At 38.7% G+C, this 23,536-nt stretch overlaps 1 protein-coding gene across 7 annotated transcripts in view; it reads right to left on the reverse strand.

Annotated features, from left to right (window-relative positions):
• Positions 1-23,536, reverse strand: part of THRB (thyroid hormone receptor beta) — a 382,671-nt gene that overhangs the window by 293,729 nt on the left and 65,406 nt on the right. Inside the window, exon 1 of one of the 7 annotated variants that reach the window (XM_072949811.1) lies at positions 12,536-12,599. The exons of the other annotated variants lie outside the window; for them this stretch is intronic. The gene's annotated coding sequence lies outside the window, so the exon portion shown is untranslated. Of the gene's footprint in view, positions 1-12,535; positions 12,600-23,536 lie in introns of those variants that run through there. 7 annotated transcript variants of the gene reach the window in all.

Consider the following 23,536-nt stretch of genomic DNA (forward strand, 5'->3'; position numbering starts at 1 on the left):
TGAATTTGCTGGTATTGGGACTTTTTCACCTATGAAGTTGATTTATAGGGTTTTGGTGTCATCTCTGCTAGGACTATCCTGATTGTAAAAGAAGAAGAAATCGGAATGGTCACATCTTCTATCCCTAGAACAGTTTACAGCTGTTAAGATGATAAATTTATACAAATTGTAAGTGACAAAAGGGGGTACATAAAATGAAGATCATGAGAATAAGATGTGGTATAAATTTGCCCCACTAAATAATATAGATCGTAATGACCCAGTGAAAAACAGCGACCACAAAAACAATTAGAGTCAGATTTAGATTTTAACTTCTTGGTAAATGGGGACAATGGTGAAGTGTCTGCACCCCTACAAGCAACAACTTAGAGATAAAAGAATAAGGGTCTCCTCCAAGCATTGAAATAATTAATATTTCCCTAGCTCCACGGGAATAGCCACTGGATCGAGACCAACTTCGGAGCTTAATCCATGATGTTAACACATCCAAAGAAAGAAAAGGTCAACTCCTGGAGCATGGCCACTTTAGATAAACTGAGCTCAGAGAACACAGACTTTGGCAGTGGATATTGGGCACTCTCCACAGGAAAGAGACAAAAAATTCCAGAGCGCTAAGCATCCAGTCATGAAAAATGTATCCTCTAGTGGTGGTGTAGTCATTTCCTCAGGCTTTGCCATGCCCTGGAGAAATGTCTTTCAAGATTATGGTCCTTTGCTGATTCCATACACACCATCAACTTTCTGCTTAGGAATTCAGCAGTTTCTGCTGATCATGCAAAAGTCTGCAGGAGGTGCCTAGAGCTGTAGATCACAAATGCTTTTCTGCTAGGAAACATTGCCTCTACATTTTCATGCAAGATTCACTCCTGTGGATATTTCCAAGGGATATGTACGTAATACTAGATCCACCATCTGAAACTATATTCCTTTCTGATTTGAAATGCTATTGAGTTAGTGTGGCATTTTGAGAAGGATAATTTCCAATATGTTCTAATTTATAAAACAATAAAATAATTTGCTACCTTTAGTACTTTGAACATTAGACACAGATCACATACAACACACCTCACTGCTGGTGGCAACCTATTCACGTGGATCTGGACCCTCTCACTGGATAGCTGAGAACTGCTGGGTGAAGCAATTCCAATGGCATTCTATTCCATGAATCTACAGGCCATTTAGTCTACCTGTAACTTCCTAACAGTGTATAGAATTTCTTCAAGGAGTTATCATTTGGCCCCTGTTTACTTTTTCCCTGGGATTACACTTTTGCCCATTAGCCAAAAGTATCAAACGCTGAAAGAATTCTAATTCTCATTTTTGATGACACTTGCTATTGGTGAACAACTATTCTAGCCTTGGCTCTCAGAATTCATGGATAAAAATATGTTGAAAATATTTTCAGTAGATGCAGAAAAAGCATTTGACAAACTTCAACATCCATTTATGATAAAACGCCTAATAAAGTCAGTAGAGAGGGAACATATCTCAACATAATAAAGACCATATATGACAAATCTATAGCCAACATCATAGTCAACAGTGAAAAGCTGAAAACCTTTCCTCTAAATTCAGGAACAAGACAAGAATGCCTATTCTCACTTTTATTCAACATAATATTGGAAGTCCTAGCCACAGCCATCAGACAGGAAAAAAAAAAAAAAGGAAGAAGCAAAACTGTTACTGCTTGAAGATAACATGAACTATATATACAAAATCTTGAAGATATCACCAAAAATACTATGAGAACTAGCAAATGAATTCTGTAAAGTTGCAGGATACAAAATTAATACAGAAGTCTGTTGAGTTTCCATACACTAACAATGAACCATCAGAAACAGGAAGTAAGAAAACAATTTCGTGTATAACTACATCAAAGAGAATAAAATACCTAGGAATAAACCTAACCAAGGAAGTAAAAGACCTCTACTTGGAAAACTATAAGATATTGATGAAAGAAATTAAAGATGACATAAACAGATGGAAAGATATTCCACGCTCACAGACTGGAAGAATTTATATTGCTTAAATGACCAAACTACTCAACGCAATCTACAGGGTCAATGCAATCCCTATTAAAATATCACTGACATCTTTTAAAGAATGAGAACAAATAGTTCTAAAATTTGTATGGAAACATAAAGGAGCCCAAATAGCCAAAACGATCCTTGAGAAAGAAGAACAAAGCTGGAGGTATAACACTTCCTGATTTTAAACTATACTACGGCTACAGTAACCAAAACAGTATGGTATTGGCACAAAAGCAGACACATAGATCAATGGAACAGAATAGAGACCCCAGCTATAAACCCATGCTTATATGATCAATTAATCTATGACAAAGGAGGCAAGAATATACAATGGGGAAAAGATAATCTCTTCAATAAACAGTGTTGGGAAAGCTGGACAGCTACATGCAAAAGAATCAAGCTGGGCTGCTTCCCCACACCATGTACAAAAGTAAATTCAAAGTGGATTAAAGGCTTAAATGTAAGACCTGAAACCATAAAACTCCTAGAAGAAAACGCAGTTTTCTGTATGCCCTTTGACATTAGTCTTAGCAATATTTTTTTGGATTTGTTTCCTCAGGCAAAGGAAAGAAAAGCAAAAATAAACAAATGGAACCACATTAAACCAAAAAGCTTTTGCACAGCAAAGGAAACTATCAACAAAACAAAAAGGCCACCTACTGAATGGGAGAAGATATTTACAAACAATATATCTGACAAGTGGTTAATATCCAAATATACAAGGAACTTATACAACTCAATATCAAAAAAAATCTGATTAAAAATAGGCAGTGGACCTGTGTAGACATTTTTTTCTAAAGAAAACATACAGATGAAAAGATACTGAACATCACTAATCATCAGAGAAATGCAAATCAAAACCACAGTGAGACATCTCACATCTGTTAGAATGACTATCATCAAAAAGACCACAAATAGCCCATGTTGGTGAGGATGTGGAGAAATGGGAACCCTTCTGCACTGTTGGTGGGAATGTAAATCAGTGCAGCCACTATGGAAGATGATATGGAGATTCCTCAAAAAATTAAAAATAGAACTAATATATGATCCAGAAATTCCACTTCTGGGTATTTTTCCAAAGAAAACAAAAACACTAATTTGAAAAGATATATGTACCTCTATGTTTATTGCAGCATTATTTACATTAGCCAAGATATGAAAGTGCCCACTGATACATGAATGAATAAAGATGTGGTATATACAGACAATGGACTATTACTCAGCCATAAAAAAGAATGAAATTCTGCCATTTGAGAGAACATGGCTGGACCTAGAGGGTATTATGCTAAGTGAAATAAGTCAGACAGAGAAAGACAAATATCCTAAATCCACTTATATGTTGAATCTATAAAACAAAACAAATGAGCAAACGTACCAAACCTGAAACAGAGTCATAGCTATAAAGAAAAGACAGATGGCTGCCAGAGGGAAGGGGGTTGGGGGATGAGTTTAATAGGTAAGGGCAGTTAGGAGGTACACAGTTACACAATAAACAAATCATAGGCATGAAATGCACAGTGTGGGGAATATAGTCAATAATAATGAAATATCTTTATATGATGAAGAAGGTGGTCAAAAGGTACAAACTTCCAGTTATAAGATAAGTAAGTACCAGAGATGTAATGTACAACATGGTTAATATAATTAACCCTGCAGTACATTATATATAAACATTAAGAGAGTAAATCCCAAGAGCTTTCATCACAAGAAAAAGATCCTTTTTTTTTTTCCTTGATGTTGTATCTCTATGAGATGATGGATGTTCACTAAACTTGTGGTGATCATTTCGTGATGTATGCAAGTCTAACCATTATGCTGTACATCTTAAACTTACAGAGTGCTGTATGTCAATTATATCTCAATAAAACCAGAAGAAAACCTATTTGACCCACACACAAGTTACTTGTATCAGTAAGGTCCATCTTTAAAGTTATGTCTTTTGTACATGATTAAAATTATGTCATCTTCTTAAAAAAACACAATAGAAAGAAATCTTGAGGATAAAAATGGATACAATAAATATTATTCTGTCATACTGAACTCAATGAACTTGCAGACACTTTTTTTTTTTGGTGTGTGAGAGATATATTTTGTCCTAAAGGACAGAAACATCAAAGAATAGCAATTCTATCTCAACCATTAAAGGTTTGTCTGCCTATTTTCTTTTATAGAACAGAAGTGTATCTATCGATTTGCCGGTGACAAGAAAGTCACACTGAAACAAATTGGTCTTATTTTTAACTCAAGTATTCAAACATGCTTCTGAGAAGAGAATGACGTTCGTTTTGTGATTTGCTGTCATTTGGCATCTCTTCCAGCATCAGATTGAATGAAACAATATTGTATCATTTTGCTGTTGTAATCACACCAAATTTTTGGCATATGCTTAGTATCTGGCTCTAAGTGCCTATGTGTCACCAGGTCCCCACATGGACTCAAACTTGAGTGTGTGCGTGAGCACGTGTGTGAGCATGTGTGTAAACTTGTCTGCAGTCACATTTGGACATTTGTTTCTTGCTAATAGAAACCCAAGCATATGTTTGAGACCAAGTTTCCATTTCCATCTGACACATTTTCTGTGATTAGATTCATTAAGAAATACAGCAACAGCATTAAAAATTAGAAGGGCTGTGTATTTGTAAACATCAACTGTGGTTAACGGCAAAGACCTTCATATCAACTAAAATGTGTCTTCTGGAGACATAATCCAACCTACAAGACACATTTTCATTTACTTTATAGCATAGCTCAGATCATTCCAGAAGAAAAAAACCTTCTCCATAAAGAAAACAAATATGGTGAAATAACACAGCTTATTTGAACGTTAAACTATCCTCTATAAAAATGTCAACCTAACTGGATTACTTCCATCAATGTTGCAAAAATAGAATCAGCAAATGAAACTTTGATGCTGGCAATTGAAAAAAAATATTTTTTTTGGTATTTCGTTCTTGTGGTTTATGAGGTTACTAAAACATTGGATGTAATTATGGTTTGACATTTTCTATCACTTTTTAATTTATAGTCTTCTAAAGGAAGTGGTGTAAATTGCATTCTTTAAAACATCACTGAACAAGTTTTAAGTACCCATAATATCATCCTGAGTGAAAAACAATTACTCAAAACATGAACACGTCTCTAGCTACAAATTTCAGGCTCATGAAAAACAGAGGAATGAAGGCCTCGCTCCAAGTTAAATGAGCGCAGACATGACACTTTCCGGAGGAACTCAGGTTTGGGTGACATGAAAGGTATTTGGGTATCGTGTTTTTTTATTTGTTTTAAATGAAGTGTGATGACAGAAATAAAATCACATTGCTATTCTTGGAAATAAAAAGGAATACAAATCTTTATGATAATGGTTTCTGAGAGGCAGTGTAATGTAGCAGTTAAGTGTGTGGGCTCTGGGTTCATACAAACCAAATTCAAGTTCTGGCTTGCATTAGAGGAGAACATGACGCATTTTGAAACAAGAGATTCTGAATACAGCTCTTAATAGTAACGGAGAATGTGGTACCCAGGCAACTGCATCTGTAGAAATCAACTTAAAAAAAAAAAAAGTATGCCTGGAAGCATAGGAGTGTATGTTTTTTTTTAGCATTTTTTATTGATTTATAATAATTTTACAATGTTGTGTCAAATTCCAGTGTAGAGCACAATTTTTCAGTTATACATGAACATATATACATTGATGGGCCCTGTTTTTTCTCTGTGAGCTACCACAAGATCCTGTATATATTTCCCTGTGCTATACAGTATAATCTCTTATATATTCCACATTTTGAAATCCCAGTCTATCCCTTCCCACTCTCCACCCCCTTGGCAACCACAAGTGTGTATTCTATGTCTATGAGGCTGTTTCTGTTTTGTATTTATGTTTTGTTTGTTTGTTTGTTTGTTTTTTTTTTATTTTAGATTCCACATATGAGCGATCTCATATGGTATTTTTCTTTCTCTTTCTGGCTTACTTCACTTAGAATGACATTCTCCAGGAGCATCCATGTTGCTGCAAATGGCATTATGTTGTCGGTTTTTATGGCTGAATTTTAAACGTAGATTTCTATGTTTGCAGTTGTGTGAGTTCTCCTGTTTCTAAAATTTTAATATTTATGGAGCATTTCTGGGTGTTGAGCATTGTGCAAAGTGCTTCAGTGAAGTAAGTCAGACAGAGGAAAGATAACCATGATACCACATATGTCTGGAATTTAAAAAAAAATGAGACAAATGAACTTATTTACAAAATAGAAACATACTCAGACATAGAAAACAAACTTACCAAAGGGGAAGGGGAAAGATAAATTAAGAGTTTGGGATTAAGAGATACACACTGCTGTATATAAAACAGGTAAACAAAAAAGACCTACTGTACAACACAGGGAACTAGATTCAATATCTTGAAATAACCTCTAATGGAAAAGAATCTGAAAAAGAGTATATGAGTAACTAACCGAATCACTTTCCTGTCCACCTGAAACTAACACAACATTGTAAATCAACTATCCTTCAATTAAAAAAAAAAAAAGAGCATATGCTCCTGAATTCAGTGGTTAAAAAGCAATCCTCAGAAATAGCTGTCAGTATACTTGTACTCAAGGCTCATCTGTTTGGCTTTTCCACTGTTATCCGCTTCAGAGTCAATATATTTAGCAGACCTTTGATGAGGTGATGTGAATATCAGTTTCTAAAAGCTGGTTTTTGCATAGGCCATCAAGTTGATGGCTTTCTCATGAATGCATTTTGAATGGAAGAGCTGGAAATCAAATAACTGTTCATCACCAGAATAGCTACCCACCTTACTGAATAAGTCCTATGGATCTCTTGATAAGCCAGAAGAAAACTTTAGATAGCAAGGAGAAAGGAAAACATTATAAATGATATTAAGCTCTAGAAGTTCCCTATGGGGAAAATGTGGCCAGGGACTGGAGAGTATGATCAGAATTCAGAGGTCAGAGGAAAATGAAAAGAAGCAAGTGTACCTTAATGCTGGAACTGAGAGTATAAACCAAAGTGGCCAAGCATCACTTGGATGTGTTACTATATGGGCAATTTAGTAGGAATAATGCAAATATTCCAAAAGCAGAATTGAGTCCAGTCTTTAGAATGAAGGGTAGATGCAGAGGACCATGTTTCCATGGATATATATATATTTATTCCAATTCCAATTGTATATAAATTACAACATATATATTGCATATAAAACATAGATTAATATTAGGAAAATTGCTGCTAAGGGTCCTTCTTAATATCCCTTTGCCAATACAAAGCCATTTCAAATGCAAGTAAAATTCCATCTCCATTTCAATACTTATAAAAGTCTTCCCCTTCCAATACAAAATTGCCTGAGTTAGCCATTCTAAGAAGTCACACAGTGGCAGGCAAACGTGTGAGTGTCAGCTCATCCCTCTAAGTGAACGATTAGAAAATAATTTCGTGAGTGGATAAAATGTACGGACTTCAAATATCTGGACAAAACTGAAAATCCGAAAACAAAAATAAATGTTGTTTATCTTTCAAAACTGTAGCTGTCCTAGTTGTTAATTTCAAAAAAAAAGAAAAAAAAATCAGAATGAAAAAGTCATTGCCTCAATGAGTGACCCTGGCTGCAAAGGCAGCTGTGATTTAGAGAGGACTCTTCCTGCCGTGTTTCTGCCATGAACCAGTGTAGGAACACAGCATGGAGGGCCCATGGTCATCAATGAGCGTGACCTTTGCTTGTCCAGGCGTCATGGTCCTGGGAGTGCTGAGTCGGCAGCATTCTCTGCTCTTGTCTTCCTTTTGGCTGTTGGCTGAGAGTGGTGGCAGGGTTAGCAGTTCAGTGTGCTTGTGTGAAGCTGGGTTTTTCTTCTGTGAAGCTAATTGAAACTGCAACATTGGCCTCATTACCATCTTGTAAAATCCCTCTGAACTAACCAGCTCAGACAGCCATGGTTATGTGCTCAAATCAAAGGCAAGATGATGCAAAGAATTATGGACGTAGCGTTCAGGCCATTCTCTAAACATCAAGATATATGATTAAAACTGAGGGCATAATTCATTTACATCTGCCAATATGGTGGTCAGACTGACAACTTTTCAAATTTACCATTAACACAGGCTAGGGAGGGAGGGGTGATCCAAACAAGACCTCTGAGATGTTTTATTTTGAGCAGTCATAATGTCATTCTTCCTATGGTCATGTTTAAGTCACATGGACAAGCAGAATGCCCTGGGGTTGATTTTTTTTAAGCCCAATTACAGTGAACCATTGTGTGGTTCATTAGATTGCTCTAGGTTCAACCTGACTGTATTACTAAGATTACCAAAAAGATGATAATAAATGAACAAAGGTTAAACACATTTATTATGCTGCATGCCTTCTGACTACTTTGACCTAAGTGAATCATTCTCAATGCAGGCAATTTTTTCTGAGAGGGGACATCTGGCAATATCGGAGACATTTTTGATTGTCACAAATGGAGCAGGGAGGGGATGGTGTCACTGACAACTCGTGGGGGAATGCTGGTAAATATTCTACTGTGTATAGGACACAAAGGAGAATTTTTTAACCCACAATGTCAGTAGTGCCAAGGTTGAGAAACCCTGATCTAAATAACCAAATCAGAATGCAGGGACCTGGGGTCTGATGAGCTGAGTAGAAGCTGGTCTTTACTGTGACTGAGGGCGAGAAAACCAGCATGCTAGAAGTGTTTTTGTCAAACAGTTTAAAAGTTTCAAGGACACTTCTAAATATACTATATCCTCTGGCAGGGGGTTTGGGAATAGGATAGGAACAGGAGAGGGAAGGATGTAAACATTATATATAGACAGTACTCCATCATAATGGGTAAAAAATACACGTGCTAATTTATAGAAGAAAAACTGATATACATTACTGGCAAGATGATTTATGTGCTAGCCTGTTGGCTTTTATAACACGCAATGACAATATTGTATGTAAACAAAAGACTTCTATGATTAGAGGTAAATGATTACAGCATGACCTGATTTGCCTAGATATTAAAATATATCTTAAAATTTCAATATAAATCTCTTGTATTGGCCAAAAATAGACAAATGGGATAGAAAAAAACATTCTACAAACAGACTCTAGTTTATATGAGAACCTTTAAAAATGAGAAAGAAGACAAATCAACAATAAAAGGATGGATTATTCAATAAAAGTGATTTTGAAATAATTAATTATTTAGAGTTGCAGACAACTTAGTTATTATCTCAGCTTTACTCCATATGTCAAAGGAAAAGTACAGATTGATTTTTAAAAATGAGGATAAAATTAGATAAGTAGTTATCTGCGACAGCAGGAGAAATACAAAGGAAAACCTCAATAGAATGTCCCTGTGCAAGATCATTTTACACTTTCGTTTGTTAAAACCCCCCAAATCAAAACTTGTCAAAATTCCAAAGCAAACCACAGGCTCAGAAAAACATTTGTAACACAAAGTCTCTAGAGTTTTCACTATTTTTAACTATATAGAGTTCACAGAAGATCATGTTTTAAAAAAGCATCATCCAATTGACAATCGGGCAGAGGACACAAAATTTTAGAAAACAAAAATACTCTGGTTAAAACATACAGGAAAGCATCTCATTGCATTAGAACTACAAATTAAAATAAGACACCATTTTCTGCCTATCAATTTGCAAAAAGAATTTTTACTTTAAATAGGGAGGAGCAGGTAAAGAGACTTTCTTATATTCCAGATAGAATGTAAATCAGTACTACCCCTCCAGAAGATGCACAAATAAGTTCATAATCATAGCTTTTGACCCACTGAACTCACTTATGAAAATGAAGAGGGGGAAAAAAAATCTCAAAATACAGAAAAAACAGCTCTACACACAAAGATGTTTCCTGCAGCATTATTTTAAATAATGCATCTCTTCCTAATCTCTTTAACATTCAACAGTTGTGATAGTTCATTGTGGTACATCCACTGATGTGGCAAGAATTCTGTGATAATTTGAAAAGATATTTACAGAGAATTTTCATAAAATGGAAACGTGCTTGGGTTATAATATGAGGTTACAATTTTCCTTATGGTAAGTGTTGAATGTAACCCCTCTAAAAGATGTGTCCGGGTCCCAATCCCCAGAACCTGTGAATATTATCATATGTGGCAAAAAAATGCGCTTAAATTAAGGGTCCTGAGAAGCAGGGATTATCCTGGATTATGCAAGTGGACCTTAAATATAATGACATGATTTCCTATTAGAAGAGACACAGGGAGTTTAGATAGAGACATCAAGAAGGACGAGGTGATATGAAGATGGAGGCAGAAACTAGAATGAGGCAGCCTCAAGCCAGGGAATGCTGGCGACCACCAGATGCTGGCAGAGGCAAACAACAGAATCTTCACTAGAGCCTCTGAAAGGAGCACAGCTCTGCTGACACCTTTATTTTGGACTTCAGCACTTAGATAAATTTCTGTTGTTTTAATCTGTCAAGTTGATAGTGATTTGTTAACAGCAGCCACGGGAAACTTGAATGGTAAATTGACACTTAACCTTTTAAGAAACTATCAATTCTCTCAAGTGTTTGTACCATTGTACACTTCCCCCAGCAGAGTGTGAAGGGCAGTCCCTCCACTTGCTCACCAACACTTGGAATGGTCAGTCTTCACGTTAGCCATTCTGATCAAGGTGCAGTGGTATCTCATTGTGGTTTTAACTTGAATTTCTTTAATGACTAATAATGTTGAGCATCTTTTCATGTGCTTATTTGCCATCTGTATATCTTCTTTGGTGAAGTGTATGTTTACAACTTCTGCCTGTTTTTTATTTTGGGTTGCTCGTTTTCTTATTACTGGGTCTTGAGCGTTCTTTATGTATTCTGAATAAACCTACTCTATGAGCCAGCCATTCCATTCCAAGGTATTTACCCAAGAAAAACGGAGGCATGTACCCACACAAAGATTTGTATACTAATGGTCATACATGTTTTATTGGTAAAGGCCAAAAACTGGAAACAATCCAAATGTGCATTGGCAGGTGAATGGATAAACAAATTGTGTTATCCATACAATGGAATACCACTTGGCCATAAGAATTAGTACTGTTAGAACTACTGGTACATGCAACAACATGGACTAATATCAAATAATTATGCTGAGTCAAAGAAACCAGACAACAAACATGATACACAGTGAATGAGTCCACAATTCTAGAAAAGTCAAACTAATCTATAGGGACAGAAAACAGCTCTCTGGTTGCCTAGGAATGGGTACTGTGGGGAGAAGGGGTAACTAAGGGAGAAGAGGAAACTTTGGGGGTGACAATTAAGTTCATCACTCTGACTATGGTGAAGACTTCCAGATATATACATATGTCAAAAGTTATCAAATTGTAGATTTTAAATATGTGCAGCTCATGGTATGTCAATTATATACCTCAATAACTTATTTACAAACCAGAAATAGACTCACAGACATAGAAAACAAACCAAAGGGGTTGGGGGGAGGGATAAATTAGGAGTTTGTAGCATATATACACCACTATATATGAAATAGACAAACAACAAGGACTTACTGTATAGCACAGGGGATTATATTCAATATCTTACAATAACTGTAATGGAAAAGAATCTGAAAAAGGATACACACACACACACACACACACATATGTATATGCATAATTGAATCACTTTGTTGAACACCTGAAACTAACCCAACATTGTAAATCAACTATACTTCAATAAAAAAATTATACCTCAATAAAGCTGTTAAAAATTGCTTAATCTTTCTATGACTCAATTTCCTCACTTATAAAAAGGGATAATAATAGATCTTATCTCATAAGGTTGTTTCAAGGCTTGAATTCTGATAGTGTTTGCAAAGCACTCTGTTCAGTGTCTTACATACAATGAACACTCAAAAATGCTAATAATATTTCTGTAAAAATGGTATATAAACTTTTCATACCAGTGAGATCCCAATATGCTAAAAATATGCTTAGAAAAAAAAGACTGGAAAGAAACATTCCAAAAGTATAAGAAGCTATTTGATTTGAATTGTGGAATTTTGGATGATTTTGTTCATCTAAGTTTCCTTTATTTTCCAAATTGTTTTTATCCAGTAAAAAAGTTTCCTTAAGAATACAGTATTAATAATCTCCTAACAAAATAAAGCTCTGATAAACAAATCAAATGGCATGAAGCATATCTGTTTCTGGCAGCCCTGTGATCTTCCAAATGGTGAATCCAACCTGGAGACAGAAGCAGTGGTGTGTGACCCCTGGGGCCATGAATTAGACCTGGCTGTGCTCAGATGCAAGGAAATCCTGGTTGGTCCTGAGTTGGATTCTAGCTCTAAATTAGGAGAGTTGTAGCTGGAAGAATCAAAGAAGAGGGTAGGAGGAAGAGGAGGAGCAGGAAGCAGCTGGGGGTAGCTTGTCTCACTGGATGCTTCAGAGGAAAGTCACTCCTTTATGAATGGAAAGCACCACCCAAAAGCACCACCACTACAGTTCTCGTCACCATCATTGGTTTGATGACTTGGGGAGCATCTTACCTCCACTTCCTTTTTCCAACCATATCCCTCTCCACTCTGCCGTCAGTGCCCATGCACGCAGATTGCCTGTTTAAAACCCTTCAGTGACTCTCTGTAACTCTTTACATCATGTCCTTATTCTCAACACGGCTCCCGCCTACCTGTCCAGCCTCATGTTGCGCCATTCTTTCCTTCTGTCTCTCTGCTCTTGCTCCACTGGCTTTTCAGGACCTGCAAGTTCTTTGGACTCTCCCATCTTAGTAACATCACATCCTCCTTGCTTCATACCATTAAAGGTTCCCTCCCTATTGCTTTTATTAATTTTCTTTTCATTTAAGGCTCAGCTAAACAGGGAACTCTTCCTTGACACCCCTTTGTTGTACTCTCTCATAATACTTTTGGCTAAAATTCAGCTCACTGTTCAACGGGTCTTCCTAGCTGATGAGCAATCTGCGAGCAGAACCATGTCCATGTTGCTCAAAGCAGTGGCCCTTAAACATAGCAGAGCTGTAGGTACTTATTACTGGTGATTAAGAAAGGGCTGGTTCAGGTTCCTTGGCAAAAGTATCACGGGTGAGGAGAAAGACCATTGAATCACTAGGCTACCCACCTGCCTTGGGCAAGTCACTTCTTTCTGGTTTAACAATAAGTATTTATAAAATGAGCCTAAATTATCTCCTAGGTCTCCTCTAGATCTAAAATGTAATTGGATGAAATTGAGGCCACGTTCAATTGAGTTAGAATGACTTCTTGAATGAATCAGTGACCCCCTCATGTTCTGATTGCAACCGGCAAATAATAACTTGCTAGTAGAGAAAACCAGAGCAGCATTACCAACAATTTGTCATTTATTCCTTAGAGACTAAAACGTCAAAATGATGGGCTTCAGTTATCAGTTTCTCTTAGAGTTTTTTCCTTCCTACAAATATTCTAACCCTTGGTCCACATCATTCTTCTATAGGCTATAATGTACAGGAAACTCTAAGGGGGAGGGTATAGATCAATGGGTTCAATCCCTAGTACATCCATTAAAAATAAATAAATAAACCTAATTACCTTCCCCTCCCCTCCAAAAATCCCCCAAAATTAAAGGAAAAAAAAACAGGGAACTCTAAAAGCATGGGTAGCCTTGGTTTTTTTTCCTATTGAAATATAGTCAATTTATAATGTTGCATTAATTTCTGGTGTATAGCATAGTGATTCAGTTATATATACATATATATATATATGTCTTTTCATATTCTTTTTCATTGGAGGCTATTACAAGGTATTGAATATAGTTGCTTGTGCTATACAATAGGTCCTTGTTGTTTATCAATTTTATATGTAGTAGTATCTGCCAATCTCAATCTCCCAGTTTATCCCTCCCCACACCCTTCCCCCCTGGTAACCATAAGTTTGTTTTCTATGTCTATGCATCTGTTTCTGTTTTGTAAATAAGTTCATTTGTGTCTTAGTTTGGGTCACTGTTGAATTAAACATGCATACTCACACAGCAGAGTGAACTGGGAAGAAAGAGGATGAGAAAGGACTGTATTTGGCCATCTCTGGACCAATCCAAGGACAGGAAGATTCACCAGCTGCTTTTTTTTTTTTTTAATCTCTGCTTTACATCTACATATGACTTCCCCTAGCTGGGGACCCAGAATTGACGTCAAATAGAAGAAACACATGAGGCTACACTTTCCCTACATCCCTATGGTGTATTTGCATTTTCGAATGCAATGGTAGGAATGCACTTGAACAGTAAATGGAAACACTGAATTCCACCAACTCAACCCTGATGGCATTAGTGCTTAGAGAGAATTCAAGGAATATACTGCGGAAATGAAGCAAAATAGACAGCCAATAAAATGAATCTTTATGAAAAGAAAATCTGTATTTCCAAGAACAAAAAAGCCGATTGTTGCCTGCAAATTCTTTTTCTTGATTCAAGAGACAGTAAGTAATCACTCCCAGTGTAAGTATGTCAACTTTACTTTAACAAAGTCAATTTGAGAGGAAGACCAAAGTTAATAGTAAGAACTTATTTGGTTTCCTTCTTCCTCTGTCTTTCCAGGTATGCTAAGTAAACAGTACACATCCGTGTCTTAGAAACTCTACAACACAATACAGGGAAAACAGGTTGAAATAATCGTGTGGTAATTCAGACCAAGAAAAAGTTACATAAATAAAACTTTTTCCATGGCCATCTAAGCAGAACTACATTACATAATGTTAAAAAAAAAAAAACAAATACACAGAAAAATTGCTGGTTCAGGGTATGCGTCAATGTTTCTAGAGAAATCAGTTTTGAATTTTGTCTTTGAGAACACTTAATCATGAAGCAGTTATAATCCCTGACACTAAACTATCACTTAATGGGGCAAATATGGAACAGGCAGCCCATCAGTTGTATCCTGGGTACAGACACATTATATTCGCAGGAAAATAAATAAAAACAAAGATGTCCGAGAGTACTGTATTACCAATGCCCTTTACAAATGTAATCCATTTTGGTAGAGGGAGTGATTTCCTACAAAACTGTGTTAGCCAGTAAGCCTACCCAAAATAAAATGGCATGTGCTGAAATGTACTCCCCAAAGGCTCAAATACACGTATTCAGGAGCTAAGTATTTTTCATGGTATAGCTGGGGGACAATTCTCCATGGGTCTTTCAAGTTCCTGCAGGTCTTGTGTGAGAAGAGATACTGATTGCCTTTGTTGCAGACCAGCTTTTCAAGGATGTCTGTGCAGTGAACAGACTTGGAGGAAAGAGAAGGTCTCTTGCTACATTAAAGGCCAGGCATGCTTAGAGCCTATTACAAAAGATTTGAGTGCCCTAAACTCAGGACTCCTTCTAGTAATGCAACTCACTTCAGGTGTTACCTGGACCTCTTTGCATCACCTTGTAGGAACCAGGGCTCAGGGAATAGATGTAAGAAAATGATGATATTCTGGCTACTGCTAATGCTATGACTAACAAGCTCTCCTTCATCTCTGACCCAAGAGTATCGTGTTTTTTACCCTCATTCACTAAACTGTGGCAGGCTAACTTTTTAGCTTGCCAGTGGGCTAAAAATTTCAGACCCTTCACAGTTCTTATCAGGTTAAGTCTCATAAAGAATCTATCCCTTTTTGATTTTGAAGGATTGACTCTAATGTTAACTTAATGCTCTCTAATCAAGTTAACTATCTGTCTAGTTTTGGATAAATATTTGTTTGTCTCTCCAAGGAAAAGGCCTGGATCCCAATACTGCAAAAGCCATTTTGGTTTTGGTACTGTTACTGGGGTAACTTTTAAAGAATCCAATAAATATTTAGTTGAAAGAGAAAAAAAAATCAGTCCAAGAAATCTGAACTATAAGCCATTAAGAAACTGCCATTCTCATACAACAAAATAAAAATTTGTTTCAAATTAAGGGGTTCCAGAAACCCACAACAATAGATGTAGAATTATAAAATACAAACATTTTTCAAGTATGCCTTTGCTATGAAAATGTTGAATGGATAAGATGGATTTTTTAATGTGATCTTATCTTATTTAACAATACTTGAACTCCATTGGATTTTGTGTAAGATAGTTGATGCTTAATGACTCTAGTTTCTGAACCAATAACCTATAATCATATTCTAAGAAGTATGCATATGTGTTCAAAGTGGTCCATGGAATGAAATATTTGAAATCAAAATTGTTTCAGAAAATTAGTTTGCTAGACATTCAAAAACACAACTGCAAAATTCCACGTCAGTTATGCTGAGGCATATAAAGAGTATGTGAATGACACTGCCTTATAGAAACATAATTTCTTCCCTCAAGTGCTTTCATATGGATTAAAGGATCTGCAAGGCATAGATACAGCAAAGGAGATAAGGATGCAAGTTTAGAAGAGACAAGATACTTGAATCCAGACAGGCTAAGTTCACTACTAGGAAGTCACATGGAAGAGAATAAAGTAGCCAGAAGGAGCCTTCCCCAGAATAATATGTATAAATGGATGGCTGATGAGGTGAAGATGTATTCAGGGCCTCCAAGTGCCTTCCAAAGTTCACTGGAGGCTGCCTTTTGGGAACCACATTTGCAGGATGAAGAGCTAATGAGCAGTGAAAAGAATGAAAAAGAGGAGAAAAAGGACAAGAATCAGCTAGCCTTCCTTGGGGGCCTACATGTGTAAAGTGCTCTGATGGTAAAAGACAAATCCAGCTGTTTAATGAGTGGTTCTTTGGCCTCAACCAGGACTCCCCCTTCAGAACAACCTGCGGCGTTGCTCTAATTCATCATGCAACCTATTAACCTCGTCTGACTTTTAAGTGAACTCTCTAGGCAAGAAGGGCTAAAGTGTTTTTCAAATTCTGATACTTAGATCACTTGGATCAAAGTCTCTGGGTTGTTAAAAGTGCAGATTCCTGGGCGCGACATCAGACCTCCTGAATGGTCTCCTTAGGTGAGCCCAGGAGCCGACATTCTAATTAGCCCCTCAGCTGAATTGGATAACGGGCTGAATTTTGAGACTCAGTGGACTAGATCGAGTTTATCTCTGTGGAGAAGTTGACATTGGACACTGGTCTGAATTTAATGGTTTTGAGCATGGACTCAGTTCAATCAACAACTCTTTTTAAATAGAAAAACATAACATTTCTTTTGTCTTAGAGAAAAAGTAGTTTGATGAGCACAAAGGGCAGTTCTTAAATCTATATTTATGCATATATATTTACTCTTCATTGTTTCATTTTGTAAACCAACCACACACACACACACACGAACACAGAATTATGACTGATTTATCTGATTGGATGACCCTCAAAATTGAAGTGGCCTATTAATAAAGCACATTTTCTATAGTTTAAGTGGGGATTCATTAAACTTCTATCATTGTGTGTTTATGTAAGTATGCTGGGGAGAACACCCTAAAGATGTAAAATAAATGAGGGAGGACAGAATGTCAATCCCACCAGAATGTTTCTGTCTGGCCTCTGATTCTGGAACTGGGAAACAGTTCTTAAGTTTCTTGGATGTCTTGACTTTAAAAGACAGTTGAAGATAAAGAGCTTATGGCAAAGTTTCCCATCACTACGCTGGATCGACTTTGCAAATCTGTCACCAGGAATTTAGCCACTTCTGCCCCTGAAGCAGAGCTGCTCTTCCATCCCTTCCATGAGGCTGCTGTAATTAAACTAAAATCCTTAAGCCCTGGCTGGCAAACCCGCCAAGGACCAACTGCCCACTGTCCGCATCCACGGCACTAGAGCAGAAAGTGAAATCCACTACTCAGTCTCACTCACCCCTCAGTGGTTCATAGTCCATCCAACTGAAAACACTCTAGCCTTTGCCTGACATGGCTTCCCCACGTGGAACCTGGAAAACTTGTATTCATCCTTCAAATCCAAATTCAAACATCTTCTCATCAGTAAAGTACCCTCTTCCCCTGCTTCTGGAGAGAGTCTATGGCTAGTCAGCATTTTCTCTGTGTTCCTATCGCCACCTAAAAGCTTGTGGGCAACTGTAGGGCAGGAACTGAGGGCTGACACGTAAGGACAGGTTCAGGCCCCAAATATTCCTGTCAAATCAGTTAACTGCGTAATTAAGTCTGCCTTGGGATCACCTAACTTTTGGCTTCTCCTCAGGGAGGATCTCTGGACTGCAAGCTAATTCTAGGGGCCAGTGATCCCAGTTAAAGAACCCTCTTGTCTCTCTGAAAAGGTTTCCTCATGGAGCAGCGGCTGAGTCTCCTGTGAAATCAACACTTGCCTTCACAGGAAAATGACCCCTCCTGAAAATAGCAGTGTCGATTAGCCATGCTTCAAAAGAGGAAGTCATTGTAGCGTTGGCCCCTCTCCCATGGATGCCACTGACAGCTGGTGACACTCCAGCCCTTCAGGCTGTTTTCCTGGTTAACCCTCACCACCACCTGGGTCGCTGATCATGCTGGTTCTATCATCATTCAGTCTCACAGATGAAGAATGAGGGATCTAGATGGAGGAAGTAACCCACCCATCATCCCAGGCCTGGGTAAGAGGCAGATGCGGATTCACTCTCGGGTTGCCTGGTCCAAAGCCAACACAGTCCCGCTGTCCTGTGACTGTCTGAGGTGGAGTTCTTTTTCTCAAGGCCTTTATGTGTTTGTCTTATTTCTCCCTTTTTCTTCCCTGTTCTCACCTATGTCTACTTGTCTAATTATCTCCTGGAAGCTGGTCATTCTTCTAGGAGATGCCAGCCTTCAATTTTTGCTGTAGTCTCCTATGACCCTGTTCTCCTTCCATGGTTTGCACATTTATGTCCACACACACACACACACGCGCGTCAAAGGTATGTGGATTAAAAACCAGATCATTTTTCTGTGACCTTATGTAGTGTTACTTGGTTAAACTACAACTCTGAAACTTTTTAAAGAAGGCTTTATTTGCCCTTCAGTTTTACATATCTAGATCCTCCACACTGAACCCTGAAGAATTTACTCACACTGTGTAGTTATAATCTTTTTCACAGCACCATTTGCAAAGTGGCTTCTTGGTCGAGATTCTGATGTGCTAAATGAAAATATTGCCAGTAAAAAATTACCCAATCTTATATGGTGTGCTCCAACTTCAGTATACACAGACACAGTCACTGAGGACACTTGTGAAAATGCAGATTCCTGGGTCTTAGCCTCCAAAGAAAGTCTTGGATGGGGCCCAGTAATCTGTACTTTAAACAAGCTCACTAGGTGAATCTGATGCAAATGTTTTGTGACCCACATCCTGAGAAATCAAGAGAAACTCCACTATTTCACTTATGTAGGACAATGCCCTAAATTTTCTAGAATCTTCTTCACCAACGTATGGGACTACAACTTTTCTCATAGGTACAATAGTTAACACTGACAGAAATGGCTGTTCAGTCATCCAAGAAATATTTTTGGAAAGTCTATGTTAAGCTAGGGATGGCCACTATCCACTAGATGGGATATGAGCCCCATCTGTCATTCTCCAAACACCCAGTGCCCATGACAGCCATCATTTATCAACGTGGTGCTCTGGCAGCTGAGCATAGACCCATAACCGTGAAACCACTCGCAGTCAACTGTAGAGCAATAGCTAGAACACAGCCATCAGGTCCTTGACCACAAGGCATTAAAATAGAAAGCAAAAGGGTTAAATCATGATTGGGAAACACTAGGTGAACTTACAGCTCCTCTCATCTCCCTCCTCAGCAAGCACCACCTCTCCCAGCTTGGTGGCAGATTCACTGCCATCCCTGACAAGCAACTCGGCCTACTGGAGGCAGACAGGGCCAAAGGCACATGGACAGGGTGAGAAAGCCAGCCTGCTCAAGGGGAAAGGGTCCTTTCCCTTCTTTCTTTCCTCTCCTCCCTCTCACTTAAGGACCCGCCTCTAAATGAAAAGCCAATCAAGGATTCCTGCTTCAGGCATAAGAAAGAATTCTCCTTAGGGTTCTAATGATGATGGAACCTTTTTGACCACAACTGTAAGATCCTCCTCTTTCAATTCAGAGTTGAGACTCTGAGAAGTCAAATGACTTACCCAAGTTTACAGAAAGCCAAATGTAGAGCTCCGGTCTCTGGACTCCTAAGTTTGTTACTCTTCATAGATTTAAGAACCTTGACGCAATTTGTTTATAAAAATAACACTGCAGAGTCATTTGTCCAGTAATACTGCTGTCATATCTTGATCAAATTTACATATCGCAGCTTCCATCTTTGGGAACCTTTCATTAGGTCAGGCTCAACCAAAAATAAGTTAGTAAGTTTTGCAGAGGGCAATTCTACATTACTGAAAACTTTAATCATAGTTTAATCTATTTCTGCAGAGGTGGAAAATCACCTCATAATAATAAACCCATGAGGAGTAGGTATATATGCATATTTTTATCTCACCCCTGGAGCAACCTGGAGGGGTTAAAGGAGTAAGACCCAAGAAGTCAGGCACACTTGGCCATGAGTCCGAGCACCACCTCCTCCCAGCTGTGGAAACTTCTGCAAATGGCCTCACCTCTCAGAGGAGAACCTGTTTCCATGTTTATAAAATGATGAACTTATTTACCTCTGGTAATTATTCTGGAGTTGAAATTAATTAATGGGTGTGAAAATGACACGGATACACACCCAACAGACAATTGGTGCTCAATGAACCCGAATCCTTCTCTCCTTTCCCCCTGCTTTACATGTGTTATTTTGGAGAAATAAGGCAGGCCGTTCCCTTCCACACTTTCTCTCCCTTGAGTGTCTCCCAGAACTGGCCACATTTGCAAGGCCCAGGAGAAAGTGAAAATGAGAGTCACTTGTTTAAAAATTATTAGGAATTTGAGTTAGTGTGGGGCCACCCTGAGCGGGACCTGAGTGACAGCCAGGGTCCCACCCCTGCGGCCAGCCTGGCTACCAGACTGTCCCTGTGCTGAGCCTTCTCTCATCCTCCTTTGGCCTTAGTGAGCGGATGCTGCGGTTCCTGGGGGTTCTGGGGGCATAAACAGGCTCAGGAGTTTGTGGGATTTGAATTCTGGCCCCACTACTTATTCTCTAATGAACTTTCCACAAGTCAGCAATCTAAGGCTTGTTCCTCTCCAGGCAATGAGTCTAACAATGCAGAGTCCTCACAGGGCCCGGCTGCGGGATTTTAAATGAGAAGGATCGGGAAACGGCACCCACCCGGCCCACCCTCCAACAGTGGCTGTTGTTATCATGTCTTTTCTTCCTTTCTGTATCTCCCAAATCTTCAGGCCGCACTAATCCAATAGAGTCATATTTACGACAATTTCCCCAAAAAGGGCTGCTCCGGGCCCCGCCCCGGCATCCATCCCCCAGAGCAAAAAAGGCTGCAAATGGGCTGAATCTGCATTCTCCATGATTTTCATGGACAGCTCAGAAGGAAGCATTCTGGATTGCCCTGATGACAACATAAAATGATGAGGATGCTATTAATAAAATTAATGAAAGTAAAATAGCTGAAGTCTGCAGGAATGATTTCCTGCATCACTTTCCCATTATTCTCTCATTGGATGCCTCCTTTCCCACAGTCTACAGACCCCAGGTTCCCATCTCCTTTTCATAGATCCCAAGATATTTGGTGACGTCCCTGAAGACACACGATTCTCTGATATCCTAGTGCTTATCTGAGTCCTGGTTCAGGACTCCTTCTACCCATATCAACAAAAATACAGTTAAAGTAGCATTTACGTGTCTGTCTCTGCTATTCCTGAGAATAACATTTTACCACTTTAATGGATAATAATTATAACAACGATTTTGTGTAGTTTCATAAAAAAGTGAAATGGGGTATGGTAGTAAATAACTCGTTAAACATTTAAGTATCTTTGGGGACCTTGGCAAATTTTATAAGGCTGGAAATCCTGCTGTCTGTAATTGTTCACAAAGCCGGCATGCTATGCTATCACATCCAGAAGAAGCAGGCGTTCAAGAAACTTGGTGGTATGGACGGAGAATTGCTCAGAGTAAAAGGCACAGGAGTGAGGAATCATGATCATCTGAATTAAGCATATGGATTTGATCTGAGCGGTAGTTCTAAGAAAGTTACCATTTTCCCAATTTTGTTTTGGGGGTGGAGCAGTGGGCTTAAAGTAGCCACACCAGCCCTGCACTGCCTGCCTCTCAACTTTGCAGGAAAAACAAATAAACCCCTTTTTACTTCACAGTTATGTTGGGTTTGGGATATAATTGAAATGAATTTCCTCCCCAGAGGCAAACTTAAATTTCTGACTGTTTTTTTAATGACAAGACAGGAACTAAAAGCGAGACATGCATGAATTCACCATTCTTTTAGCTGCTGTGGAGGAATTTTCACATCTCTGGCCTCCACTTAACTTTTGGGATGTGACTGTATTGGTAGGTCTGACTTTGTGAAGAATGAGAGTCTCCCATCTCAGCCTCCTCTAGAACCCAGCAGTGAAAGGATGGTCCAGAAGACAGTCTCCAAAGATGGCCACCATCAGTGTTTTCCGTCCCCAATGCACACGCCACTCCCCCATCGAAGAGGTAGGGTCCATTTCTCCTCCTTTTTACATTAACTTACTTTGACCAATAGAATGTGGAAGAAGTGATGTTCCATCCTAGGATTTCTAAGCCCAAGACTTAAGAGATTTTGGTGCTTCTTTCTTGGAAGCCAGCTTCCACGTGAGCATTCTGACCACCCTCCCAGCACCACGCTGGGAGAACACCCAAGCCAGCCATGGGGTGAGGCCGCAGGAGAAGCACCAGGTCACCAATAATTAAGGGAAAGCTTCTTAAAGCTTCCAGCCCAGCCCAGCCGAACGAGCGATCCCCAACCAACGCCAAACGGAGCAGAAGCACCGCCCGGCCAGCCTGGCTGACCCACGGAACTGGGAGAAACCGCAAATCGCTGTTATCTGAAGCCACCGAGCTGCAGGCTGGTTTGTTATAAAACAGTAAATAACCGATATAGCTGGAAAGGGGTCATCTGCAGTAGAAGGAAGTCAAGAAAGGGAGGATTGATGAGACAAACCTACTCCGCTACCAGTTTGCCTGGTTCCCGATGCCCTGGCTTTGTGAGTTTTTAAAAAGGGAACTTAACAACCATGATTTCCATAGACAGGTGAAGTCCGTGTTCCCAAGTACTAACCTACAATATGCATCTGGAACACAGCTTATTCAGTGTTCTGAATTCATTCACTGCACTTCTTAATCATTCACTGCACTTCAGCACCCATTCCTGACCTTGAAGTATCAGTGTTCATTCACGCGTCAGACTATGGCCTGTATGTAAAGCAGACATGTGATCCCAGGTCAGCCCTAGCCTTTCCAAGGGTAGCGCTGTATAACTTTCTCTCTCTCTATATATACAACTCTCTGTGTACTATACCCAGTGTCGTGCATCTAGTGTGATGATGGGTAATTGTGTGTTCATCAGTACTTTTTGCGACAATCTGTTTATTGAATCTGATTTCATTCTAAAAGAAAAGAATGAATCCCCAGGTCTATATAGCTTCCCCAATGAAAGCCTTTATTTACTTCAAAACAAATGGTTCTCAGAGGAAAATCCCCTGTTCCGATCCAGCAGAAGACAGTTGTTGGT

Source organism: Vicugna pacos, chromosome 1 (assembly GCF_048564905.1).
Source record: "Vicugna pacos chromosome 1, VicPac4, whole genome shotgun sequence".
In the NCBI taxonomy this organism is placed as follows: domain Eukaryota; kingdom Metazoa; phylum Chordata; class Mammalia; order Artiodactyla; family Camelidae; genus Vicugna; species Vicugna pacos.